The sequence below is a fragment of the Melitaea cinxia genome, chromosome 27, assembly GCF_905220565.1.
Source record: "Melitaea cinxia chromosome 27, ilMelCinx1.1, whole genome shotgun sequence".
NCBI classification, from domain to species: Eukaryota; Metazoa; Arthropoda; class Insecta; order Lepidoptera; family Nymphalidae; genus Melitaea; species Melitaea cinxia.
The window spans coordinates 3447978-3460873 of NC_059420.1; positions in this window are offsets into that span (position 1 = coordinate 3447978).

Sequence of the window (12896 nt, forward strand, 5' to 3'; positions counted from 1 at the left end):
GTGTGAATTTTGAGAAGCCATTAAACTAGCTAAAATTGTAGATTTTTCAATAACTTTTTTTAAATTTTCTTTCGGTAAGAACCATGCGATTGCTTCATGGACATCTGAAAGCAATCGTTACCCGTAGTAGGGAATATATCAATCCGCAGTGAAGTAGCGTGGTGGATTAGGATCGCACCCTTCTCTTTCATGGAGAAAGAGGTCTATGCCGAGCAGGAGGATGGTACAGGCTGAATCATAATCTTGTATATAGTATCATAAATATTAATGCGCTAAGGTTAAGATGTTTGCCTCTCTTTTCAGAAAAAAAACCTCACAATTACTCCACGAATATTATATATCATTTTATACATAATTGCTTGCTCTACCGATATCGACAACTTAAAAATCTATTATTGCTTTTTTTTTAAATTAGTTATATTTAGTGCGAATTATTCGCACGGGTATTGCTAATTAGAGAATAATCATGAAACTATTCATTGATTGCGACTATTAATACTGAAGAAAGTAGATTTCATAATAATAATATTCTTTATTGCACACCATTAAAAGATACAAACAAAAGTAGTACAATTAGGGGAAGATGTACAAAGGCGGTCTTATCGTTAAAAGAGCGATTTCTTCCGAAAACCTTTTGGACATATATATATATATATATATATATATATATATATATACACATAAATATGCATACATATTTATATCATCCAACGGTGAAATTTTTTGGTTAAAAGAGGAGGAAAGGTGAAAAAAGATTAAAATGGTGAAACAGATAGATAGATAGATAGATAGATACTCTTTATCAACACAATAACATATTACAAATAAATAAAAAAAACAGTGTACAAAGGCGGTCTTATCGCTAGACTAGCGATCTCTTCCAGACAACCTTTGGGTATATAGGACACAGCGTAGTGAAAAAGCGGTAGGGAAGTGTACACAAAGAAGTTACAATTAGTGTTACCTAGAACAGAACAGAAGAATATATCGAAAAAATTATTTTGTGGATAACGTTATACATCAGATAGTTTTATCAGCAATCGGAGAAACAAACGTCTTCCCAGCAAAGCGTGTTGCAGGCGTCTAAAACCTACGGTAACCGCACCATCAGGTGAGTCGTACGCTTGTTTGCCTACCTAGTTATAAAAACAGAAATTGTTTCTTTCATTCATATCGTGACATTATATAACCTATAAATAATAACAGACTTAAAAAAAAAGTCGATATGAAACCGGTAACGTCCATCACTTTGACCTATATTATATATATTTTTTAATACTATCAGTTTATATTATAAGAATGTGCTGCCTCGGATTGGACTCGCGACCTTTCGCCGATATCAGACTTTCTAATCATCGAGTCATGTGGGTTTCTTATCTAAGAGATATGACAAAACAAATACGCAAAAAAAAAGATTCGCTATAAAATAGGATTATTGATACAAATCATAAAGATAATAATTTGATAATAAAATTAGTAACGCTTTTTTCTTCTACACAATACTACTACACTCGCGTGCAACTGAATCGACTCAAGCCGTATATTGGTATAAAAGTTCGATTTTTAGAAAAATGGCTTATCCGATTTTCTTGTTCTTTTTTTTGTTTGAAAGCCTAATCTTTTCTTTTAAAAAATGTTATCCTAATGAGAAAAATCGGTTGAGTATTTATTGATAAAATTTAATTTAACAGAAATGCATAAAAAATGAAGAAAAATGAAAACAACAACATAATGAATAAAAAAATTATTTTTGATAGAAGTAAAGAAAATTAAAATTTTCAATACTTTTTATTGCCTCCCCTAGCTTTTATAATGGCTTGCATGTGATTTTTCATTGATTTTATCACTTTTTTGATAAAATCTTGAGGTATCGTATTCCATTCTTCCTCTAGCGTAGTTTTGAGCTAGACGATGCTTGATGGAGCCTTATCTCTAGCTCGCACCCTCCGTTTGAGCTCATCCCATAAATACTCAATGTAATTCAGATCGGGACTGAGGGCTGGCAACATCATCGTCCCAATTTGCACTTCTTGAAGATACTGGCGAGTAACACTTGCTGTATGGCACCGAGCATTATCATGCATCAATAGAAAATCTTCTTGTATGTACCCTGCATAAGGTACAACATGATCGAGGAGAATGTTTTCCACGTACTTTTGAGCTGTTAGACCACCACTCCGACCACCACCAGGCACGAAAACAAGCTCGGTCTTCCCTTCATATGATATCCCAGCCCACATCGTGACTGAACCACCGCCATATGATACTGTTTCAGCGAAACAGCATTGCGAGAACTGTTTCCCTGGACGCCTGTATACTCGGTCTCTTCTGTCATTGCCATGGAGACACATTCTGCTCTCATCAGTGAACAGGATGGAGCTCCATTGCTCAATAGTCCAATTGAGGTGTTCACGAGCAAATTAAAGTCGGGCTTGACGGTGACCTGCGGTCAGTTTCGGGCCTCTGGCTGGCCGTTTACGAGTTAAATTAGATTTATTCAGCCGTCTTCTAATTGGCCACTGACTGACAGCCACTCCTCGAACCCTTCTGAGCTCCTGTTGCACATCAACGCCCGTGAGATAACGATTTCTCAACGAAGTTGAGACAATGAAGCGATCGTCCGTCTCAGATGTGCTCCGGTGTCTATTGGTTTGTGGTCTCCGAACGAAGCTACCGGTCTCTTGAAACCTTCTGTATACTCATGAAACAGCTGATTGGCTCATGTTAAGTTTACGAGCGACTTGCCTTTGATTATGGCCCGCTTGCAACAAACCTACAACTTGGACCGCTGCATCTGAGGTATTGTCCATTGGATCGCGATTAAAATACTGGGAGCTTAAGTAGATGTGTACCTGTCAACGTCTAACGAGTGATTGATAAGAAATATGGGTCACGTGAGCTCTTATACATGATTTAGTCTCGCAACTCATGGGTACCGCAACAGGTAATTTCTGTAACGCTCATGTTTGACCGTATTTATTTAAAAAGTTTTTTCATTGTTTATTTGAAAATGGCTATATTTATGAAAAAAAATATATGTCTTTGGAATAAAAAAAACTTTTACAAAAATCGGATAAGCCATTTTCCGAAAAATCAAACTTATATACCAACATACGGCTTGAGTCGATTCAGTTGCACGCGAGTGTAGTTGGCCTGGCAAACTTCGTATCGCCTTTTTTGTATATTTATATTTAAAAAAAAATTTTACATACTTTATTCGAGAGTTCCGAACACAAAAAGAAAGAATCAACCAATTTGGCGCAGTTGGCCAGAAGTTTTTTTTTTTACATATACAACTTTAGGTCGAAAAATAGCGTACGGCTCACCTGATGGTAAGCGATTACCGTAGCGTATATACGTCTGCAACACCGGACGCATCGCAAGCGCGTTGCCGACCCTGTCCCCAGTTTCCCCCAGGAGCTCTGGTCACCTTACTCACCAACAGGAACACAACACTGCTTGAAAACAGTATTATTTAGCTGTGATCTTCTTTCTGTAAGGTATACTACCCCGGTCGCGCTGCTCTGCCCTACCTCAGTTAAGTAAGTTATGCGCGTACATACAATTCGGCGATTCATATTTACTTATATATAAGACTAGGTGTGTTCCGCGGTTTCGTTCGCGTTAATTTGAGGAAACCACATACTAAAACTTTATATAGCCTAACTAAGCAAATGGACTGCCTAAAACAATCATAATATCTCAATTCTGACCAGTACTACTTGTGATTGGCACGTTTAAACAAACTCTACAGCTTTATATTATTTACTAGCTGACCCGGCGAACTTCGTATCGCCTAACACAAACTTTATCGTATGGTATTAAAGTTCAAATTGACTTGTAAGTATTATCACAAATCTTTTGTATGGGAGTATAGAAAAGTGTTGTTTTTAGACTTTTTCAGGAAATTTAAATTTTTTTTTTTAGAATTTTTCTCTCCGTAAGAACCATCCTCGTACTTCAAGGAATATTTTAAAAAAAGAATTAGCGAAATCGGTCCAACCGTTCTCGAGTTTTGCGCTTAGCAACACATTCAGCGACTCATTTTTATATTATAGAAGATTAGTGTAGCTTGAATGGATCTAGTTTCATTAACGTTGACATTTTCAGTGTCAATTTATGTTCAAAGTAGTTATTTATATTTATACAAATACTAGCTGACCCCACAATCGTTGTTGTGCCGTTTATGTTATTAAACCCCTTAATCTCCCACCTTATAACACCCTCCTTATAACTTTAGGGCTATAAAAATAGATGTTGGCCGATTCTTAACCCTACCCGATATGCACCCAAAATTTTATAAAAAAACACGAAAATTTTATATACAAGATTGTTTTTTTTTTGGATGTGAATTTTAAGTATCTACTGTGCCTCAAAGCTATTTTTGACTTTTCCATTCTTAACGTTCCGTTGGCAGCCGATCTTATGTGATTATTGATCACAGCTGTCGCGGGTTTGATTCCCGCTCGAAGCAAATATTTTTATTTCAACAAATTTGTTTTTCGTTTGTATGGTTGTGCTCGAAAATAAGGCAAAGCTTTTAGTTCTGTTCCTTATCAATGCAATTAATAAAGATTTTAGAGATAGGTTGAGTAAATTATCCGTCAACTTTCCATCGTGGTCGCACAATGCTGCTTCACTTGATTGACTCACAGAAACGAATACTCCTTATTTGCAATACTATGAACATTCACTAGCTCGTTAACATTAAGAGATCACCTCATTCGTGACCTATTCACGCGTGGCAAGCATGTCTGGTAGCATGTTTTCATGCCCTGACCACGCGTTGCCAGTAACACGGGTTCGATAATACGCTTGTGATGTTCCAATCGTTAGGTGTTCGTAATGTAATGAAATAAAACGCTATCCCACAACTACTCATTTTGTCATTAAATATTGATTAAATTTCTGTGTGGCCTAGAGAACGCCACTAGGCATTAAGTGCGCATTTTATTCTAGTTGTTTCTTTTTTGGCGACTTCAAAATGGAGGTTTCTCAATTCGACAGTATATTTTTTTTATCTGTGCTCGCGGATAACTTTGTCGTTTATGAACCGATTTTGCTGATTATTTTTTTGTCGGAAAGGAGATATTTCAAGGATGGTACTATGATAAAGAAACCAGGATCTGATGTTGACACCCCAGTGAAAACGAGGGGAATCTCAAAAATCATAGTGGCGACTAGTGCTTTTGGTAATTTTTTTTTCGTCTACTTACGTTGTATTACTTGTCGATGTAATTGAAGTCGGTTTTTTTTCGTTTGCTAGCAAACACAATTATGTTTTTTGTATATTGGAGCATTCCACGTAAAGCGGGGAAAAATACTTAAAAAAATGTTGATTTTCTAAAAACAAACACTTATTATTCTTTACTTTTAATTCATCATTCAGTACCTATTTATTGTAATTGTAACATTGAAAGTTTTAATTTAATGTTTTATAAATAAATCTCTACTGTTACTACTGTACTTTACTGTCTATAGAATAATCACGCATATGTCAAACAGAACGCGTAAATAGGATAGAATAGAATAAAATCGTAGATATTAAAAAATAGCATGGTGTCGTCTCCTGTCAAAAGGTTTTCATTGTAATATGAAACTTTGAATAGTTACGGGTTTTTGTAAAGAGCTCACTATAGACGGCGCCATGGTTCGCTTAAACCGAATATAAAAATCATCATATCAAAAATTTTGATCCAGCGGGTATATCGTTCCATAGCTTAATTGGCTAGAGCGCCGACACGGTCAGTCGGAGACGCGGGTTCGAACCCCGCTGGAGCGGTCAATTTTTGATATGATATTCAAAAATGTTTAGGTAATATATATTTCTTACCTAAGTTACTGATATAGTTTATCAACGGGCAAAAAAAGGTCTTTAGTCTTTTTCACTTTAACTTATGTACATAATAAAATGCCAAAATGTATGGACGCGCATAACTTTCGAACGGCTGCACCAAAAAAAAAGAAATATATATATTATATATTTCGTTATATATATTTTTTATATGTGTGTGTGTTTATATATATAAGCTAAATAAATTAAGTAATAAGCATAAAAGCGGAGTTAAACAATTAAATTAACTATTTTTTTTTTTACAATACGTTCACATGTAGAGAGTGCTCAAAGATGAGTCTCACTCAGCATGTTACCTCGACTTGTTAGTTGCGCTGATGTTCATTATTATTTATTTTATTGCCAGGACACAAAATTTGTAAAAGATAAAAAAAAACGAAAAACGAAAAAAAAAACGTTTGATGGTACGAATTTTGCCTTTAAGTTAGTTAATATTACCTACTGCGGCACAAGCAGTCTGTAAGCGACAGCGCGTACACTATATGCATTATATATTTAAATCAAGTACATTTTTACCTAATACATACATTAGCTTTTGACTCTTGAGCGTGTAGAATATTCAATTATATACATATACCAGCTGAAACCGCTAACGTTGTTTTGCCATATATGTTATTAACCCCCTTAACCCCTCCCCCCCGTTATAATTTAGGGGTATGAAAAATAGATGTTGGCCGATTCTCAGACCTACCCGATATGCAAACAAAATTTAATAAAAATCGGTTCAGCCGTTTCGAGAGGAGTACGGTAACGAACATTATGACACGAGAATTTTATGTAAAGATATAAAATACTTAGGTCAAACACGGCACGATAACATTTCTGTCTTCACTGTTACAACCTTTTTTATACAACTAAGCTTGGCTAATGGTAATGGTAGCTTACATAGGGTCGCATCACCAGAAGCATCGAAAACGCGTTGTCGACAGTATCTCCGACCCTCCCCAGGAGCCTTGACTACCTTACCCACACAGGAACACAATACTACTTGAAAACAGTATAATTTAGCTGTAATCTTCTGTAAGGTCGAGGTACTTCCCCAGTCGGGCTGCTCCAGATTGTCATGGTAGCAAATCAACTAACAATTTCAAAATAGCTACAAATGAACATTAGGTAGCTAGAAAATAAGTGTAAATATATTGTAGTTAGCAAATAAGTGTAAATATACTAAAAATAATAACTATAAAAAAAGAAACAATATGTAGAATTATCTTGGTTAGTGTACTCGCGTCGATTCTTAGAGATTCTAAGGCTAGTACTTAAGTTTTCTAAAGTTGAAGTGAAGAACCGATGAATGTTTAAAAAAAAATATGGAATAACATGGATATAAGCACGGGCATTATAAGCCTGTGGATATATCACTTATATAAATAAAAAAATGAACATTAGGTGCATTATAAAACTTAAGTAATATACCCAGTTGCTATGCGATAATCTTAGTAAATAACAATACTTCAACCTCACACAAGATCACAGCTGAATAATACTGCTTAAGTTGTGCTGTGTCCCTTTGGTAAGGTGGCCAGAGCTCCTGGGGAGGGTCACGGGCGCAAACTTAAACCCAAAAGTCAAAATGAAAAAATCGACCGAGAGCACCAAATATAGAATTATTCTTTTGGAATTATTTATTTTGGAATATTCCATAAAAATGCTCTTTTATACAAATAGATGATTTTTTTTTATGTCACTAGGTCGGCAAACAAGCGTACGGCTCACCTGATGGTAAGCGATTACCGTAGCTTATAGACACCTGCAACACCAGAAGCACCGCAAGCGCGTTGCCGACCCAATCCGCCCAGGAGCTCTGGTCACCTTACTCACCAACAGGAACACAATACTGCTTGAAAACAGTATTATTTTGCTGTGATCTTCTGTAAGGTCGAGGTACTACCCCAGTCGGGCTGCTCCATATTTTGAGCAGGAAATTCCTGCTGTTCAAAAAATATTTTTCAAAATAAAATAAAACAACAGTTCTTTAAAAACAATAATCAAAACAACAACTAAATATATATAATTTATATATATTTCATAAATATTTATATAATCTTGACTATTATTATTATCATTATTATATATGTTATATTTCCTTCCATATAGAGTTAATTGTTTTAAATTATACTTTCCAGGGGTATTTATAGGTTTAATATGAAAATAAGTTTTTTTGTTTTGTTTTTCCTTTATTTTTCACGTTTGTTAATTAAAATTTTAAACGGATGGATGTGACGTAATTGGCCTTTTTGATTATATTTTATTCTTGTTTGTTTTATAATTTTTTCTGTGTTGTGTACCATTCCTTATAAATAAATAAATAAATAGATAGTTATAATGTGATTTTTTTAATTTTGGTAATCCTTTCATATTTAGAGTGTACAAAAAAATGGGGATTGAATTTAACATATTATCTCTTATGTTTTTTAAACACCTTTTTAAAAAAATATTATTTATTTTTATGCAAATACTCAACTAAAAAGCCTTTCACGTTCTACTCGTATACTATCACCTATCTCAAAACAATATAATGGTAAAAAGACTAACTAACCAAAGAATACGTTTTTAATATTTTATATAAAACGCCTATTTATCGAGAGTAGGCTATAAAACATCACATCAAACATCATCACCATATATAAAAAAAGGAGAATAATCAACGCATCAAAACTTCGCGATTAAAAAAACTTAACTAAAGTCATAAACTGCACCATAAAAAAATAATACTCCAATCATAAAAAAAAAAACAATCATTTCTTGAACATTCTTGACTATAATACTAAGTCAACGATAAAATTATGAAAATCATGCAATTGAAATAGTTTAGAGAATTGTGATAATTCAAATACTAGACCTAAGAAAAGAACGTTATCAAGTTCTCATTTCATTTTATTTTAGACAAAAACTACAATACTTGAAATATGATAAAATTTAACTAGAATAAAAAAAAACTGAAAAGTAGAGAGATTTGTTATTATATAGGTAAAGGTTGCCTGGAAGAGATCGCACATTAGCGATAAGGCCGCCTTTTGTACTTAACTCGTTTTTATTTTTGTATTTTTGCTCACTCTTGGTGTACAATAAAGAGTTTTCATTATTATTATTATATATTATAAAATAATCGTACAAATCTTAGTCTGCTGTGTGGTTAAGGCAGTAAATAATATAGCCACAGCCTCTCTTCCCGTGGGTGTCATAAGAGGCGACTAAGGGATAACACAGTTTCACTAATACCTTGGAACTTAAAACGCCGACCCATGGCGGTATAACCATGCAACTGCTGGCTTTGAAATACACAGGACGAAGACGGACAGCAGCGTCTTCGGTGCGACAAAACCAGCCCTGCGGTCACAAACGCACGTCACGCCTGCGAAGCGTGGTGACTATGGGCAAAACACATGAGTTCACGGCGTTTTTTGGCGCGAACTTGGGGTGGACTATGTCCAACAGTGGACTGTGAAGTTAAATCTTAGTAAAAATAATTACTATTAAGATTAAATTTATTATTTACCAAGCGAAGCCGACAGATACTATCCTGTCTTGGTAACTCACAAACACGGCAAACGCGGCACATTAAAAATAATTGTTACATTTTATGAATTGTAACAATTTTCTAAATTTCTTATTCCGTAAGAAACCTTTATCAAAGTATTCGAAAAGTTAAGAATAAAATTCGTCTAGAGTATGTCCAGTCGCTATCTAGTTTTGCGCTTAGAAACACATTGAGCTATGCAGTTTCATTTTAAGAAGAAACTTTTCACTTTATAGTTACTTACCCGATGTATCGTAATAACGTTACTCGTATCTTCCATTTTTAAAATCCACAAAATAAATACCAATAAGCACTAATATCACAGATTGAATAAATAATAAATACAAAAAAAAAGAACTACAAAATCATATTATCAATCATCGTCCACGTCCAAACTCAACAACTGACCGACGTTCAATAAATTTATCAAAACGTAATCTATTATTTTATAAAGGAATAAATTGTAATATATTATCACGGCCGATACATCGATTATTACGCGTACATCGAAAGAATACATTTGTGACGTAATATATGTTCGTACGCGACCGCGGTCGCACAACGAATGACCAGTCGCGGACGAAATTTTAAAATGAGCGGCGCACAGGCATACGCTAGATAGGAAAATTAGCGGGGTCATGTATTATTTATTACGTATGTTATTGTTATACTTTGCCCGTGTCAGGCAAGAATGTAACGTCATACATATTTATTATATGTTATCTAATACCTTGAAACGAGCAATTCTTGTAAATATATATAATCTAAATCGGTCGGTTTCCATTTTTAGAAAATTTCGTTTCAATCGTGATTTTAGGCAATGAATAACTGTTGCAATATCATTAGAACACGAAGATCAATTTCGTAACTACCTACAAGGACTAAAAGCTTAGGTGGGAAATCGGGCGTTGCCAAAACTAGGAGACTCCGGTTCGAATACAGATGTTTTCAGTCCGATTGCTTTTTTTTAAATTCTTTATTTTGTGAGAAAAACTATTATTGGGAGCCCTTTATCAACGCATTTAATTCGTATCTAAGTATATTTAAATGATTCAGTCTGTAACATATCACTATTGGGCATGGGCTTCTTTCTCTATTTATTTATTTATTTATTTAACCACCAACAGAAATAGATGTTTAAAAAATATTACAATCAGTTATATGCGGAAGTATTAAATATATACATATAATTCCTCTTAAAGGTAGTTACAGCATGCGCTTTAGATGATGCTAAGTCGTCTGCCTATTCAAAAGATTTTGAACATACAGGATTAAAAAAAAAAATACATACAAAATAAAGAACTAAATACATAACTATTACTATTATAAATTAATATTAGTGCTACATAGCTTTTGATTTGAGGAATCAAATGACTTTAATAGTTTCTTCTTAAATACAGCTAGGTTATCTGCAAAGATGTCTAATGACTCGTTTTTAAATTCTCTTTAGAGCCTACTCAGTCTAGTGATCAGGGAATAATAGCCGAGGTTTGTTCTCTGGGTTTTATAAGCAAATAGTGAAATGGGATATCGTGGTATGTGAGAGGGAATGTTAATTGAAATTTTGCTTAGAAGTTCTGAACTATGCACAGTTCCATTCACTAGTTTGTGTAAGAAAACCATATCAAGTAGCTTGCGCCGGTTTGAGAGTGAGTTTAACCGAAACTTATTTAGCCGCGAGTAGTAGGGCGGCATTCTTTTGTCCTGTCAAATAGAATAAAATTGCGTAAACCGTCTCTGTATACTTTCCATTCTATCTTTATGGGTCTGGTAGTTTGGGATCCAAATGGGCGTTCCATATTCTAGCTTAGCGTAGTGAATAAAATTTTTTTGGTTTTAAGTTTTTTAAATTGTTTAGTATTTCTAAAAATAAACCTCAACATCTTGCGTGCAGACCTGCATATGTTGTCAATGTGTACATTATAACGTAAATTAGCATCATTAGTAATACCTAAACCGCGAACGCACTCCAATTTCTGTGATTTTTGCATACCAATAACATATTTTCCCTCAACAAAAAATCGTTTACGTGTGAAGATTTGGAAGGGTTAAGCTCCATTCCATTTAACTTACACCATTCGAAAACTCTATTGATATCTTCTTGTAAAGATTTAACGTCATGCTTATTAGTAATTTCTTTAGCATGCTTTAAATCGTCAGCATAAATTAAACATTTGGAATACTTGATGCAATTGGTAATGTCGTTAATGAAAATATTAAATAGTAATGGTCTTAAAATTGATCCTTGAAGAACACCAGACACAGAGTGATAAAACAGGGAGTTGTGACCTTTGTAACTACGTATGAGCATCAGTTGGCTAAATATGAAGAGATTCAAGATAAAAGAGGCTCTCTTAAGCCAAAAGTTGAGAGTTTTGCCACCAGCAGTTTGTAGTTTACCCTTTCAAATGCTTTTGAGAAATCTGTGCAAACTGCATCGACTTGTTTACACGCATCTATAGATGTTGTAATGAAGTTCATGAAATTAGCTAAATTTGTTATGGTAGATCTACAGTCAATAAATCCGTGTTAAGATTCTGAGAGAGCATTGTGTACGTGGCGTGACAAAATTGGGTGTAGCAAAGATTCGAAGACTTTGGATAGTGTCGAGAGTATTGATATAGGCCTGCAGTTGGTTATATATTCACGATCGCCCATCTTATAAACAGGAACTATTCTTGCTAACTTCTATACCTCAGGATAAACACCAGTGCATAAAGATTTGTTATATATTAAGTGAAGTGGTACTGATAATGGAACAGCGCATTCCTTAATCAATAAAGGAGGCAAATTGTCCGGACCTGATCCTTTCCTTATTATTTCCTTATTCTCTATGTAGAAGAATCGGAGCTTAACCCACTACGCTGCTCCAATGCGGGCGTAAATACATTAAAAAAAAGTTATTTATTTATTTACACTTTCGCACACTAATACAAGGTTTTAACAGCAAAACAAATGATATATAAAAATAGAATTTGCATCAGTTGCAACAGGTGGCCTTATCACTAATACAGCGATCTCTTCCAGGCAACTTTTGGGCAGAGGACTAAATAAGAAGTGTAGGATGGGGCGCAAAAATGTTATGTAACATACATATGAACATGTTATAGTCACAAACGTACATGTACACCAAATGCATTTACTTACATATACATAATACTTACTTACATATACATACATTCAGATATATACATACACATACATACACAAACACATATATATCAATAATAATTAAAAAAAATATTGATAAATTTTAAATGAAAGACAAAACATCATAGCATAAAGTACTCATTGAAATAAAATTACATACATTAAGACGATAAATACATTTCTTTTGTGAGTTTTTTAAATGTCTCTAATGTTTGAGCATTCTTTATAGACAATGGTAATGAGTTCCAAAGACGACAAGCTTCCACAGTAAAAGATTTAGAATAAAAGGATGTAGAATGTGGAGGGATCTTCAATATCCGACTTTCTTTCGAACGGAGAGGCCGTTCGTGAGAATTACAGAGAAACTCAAAT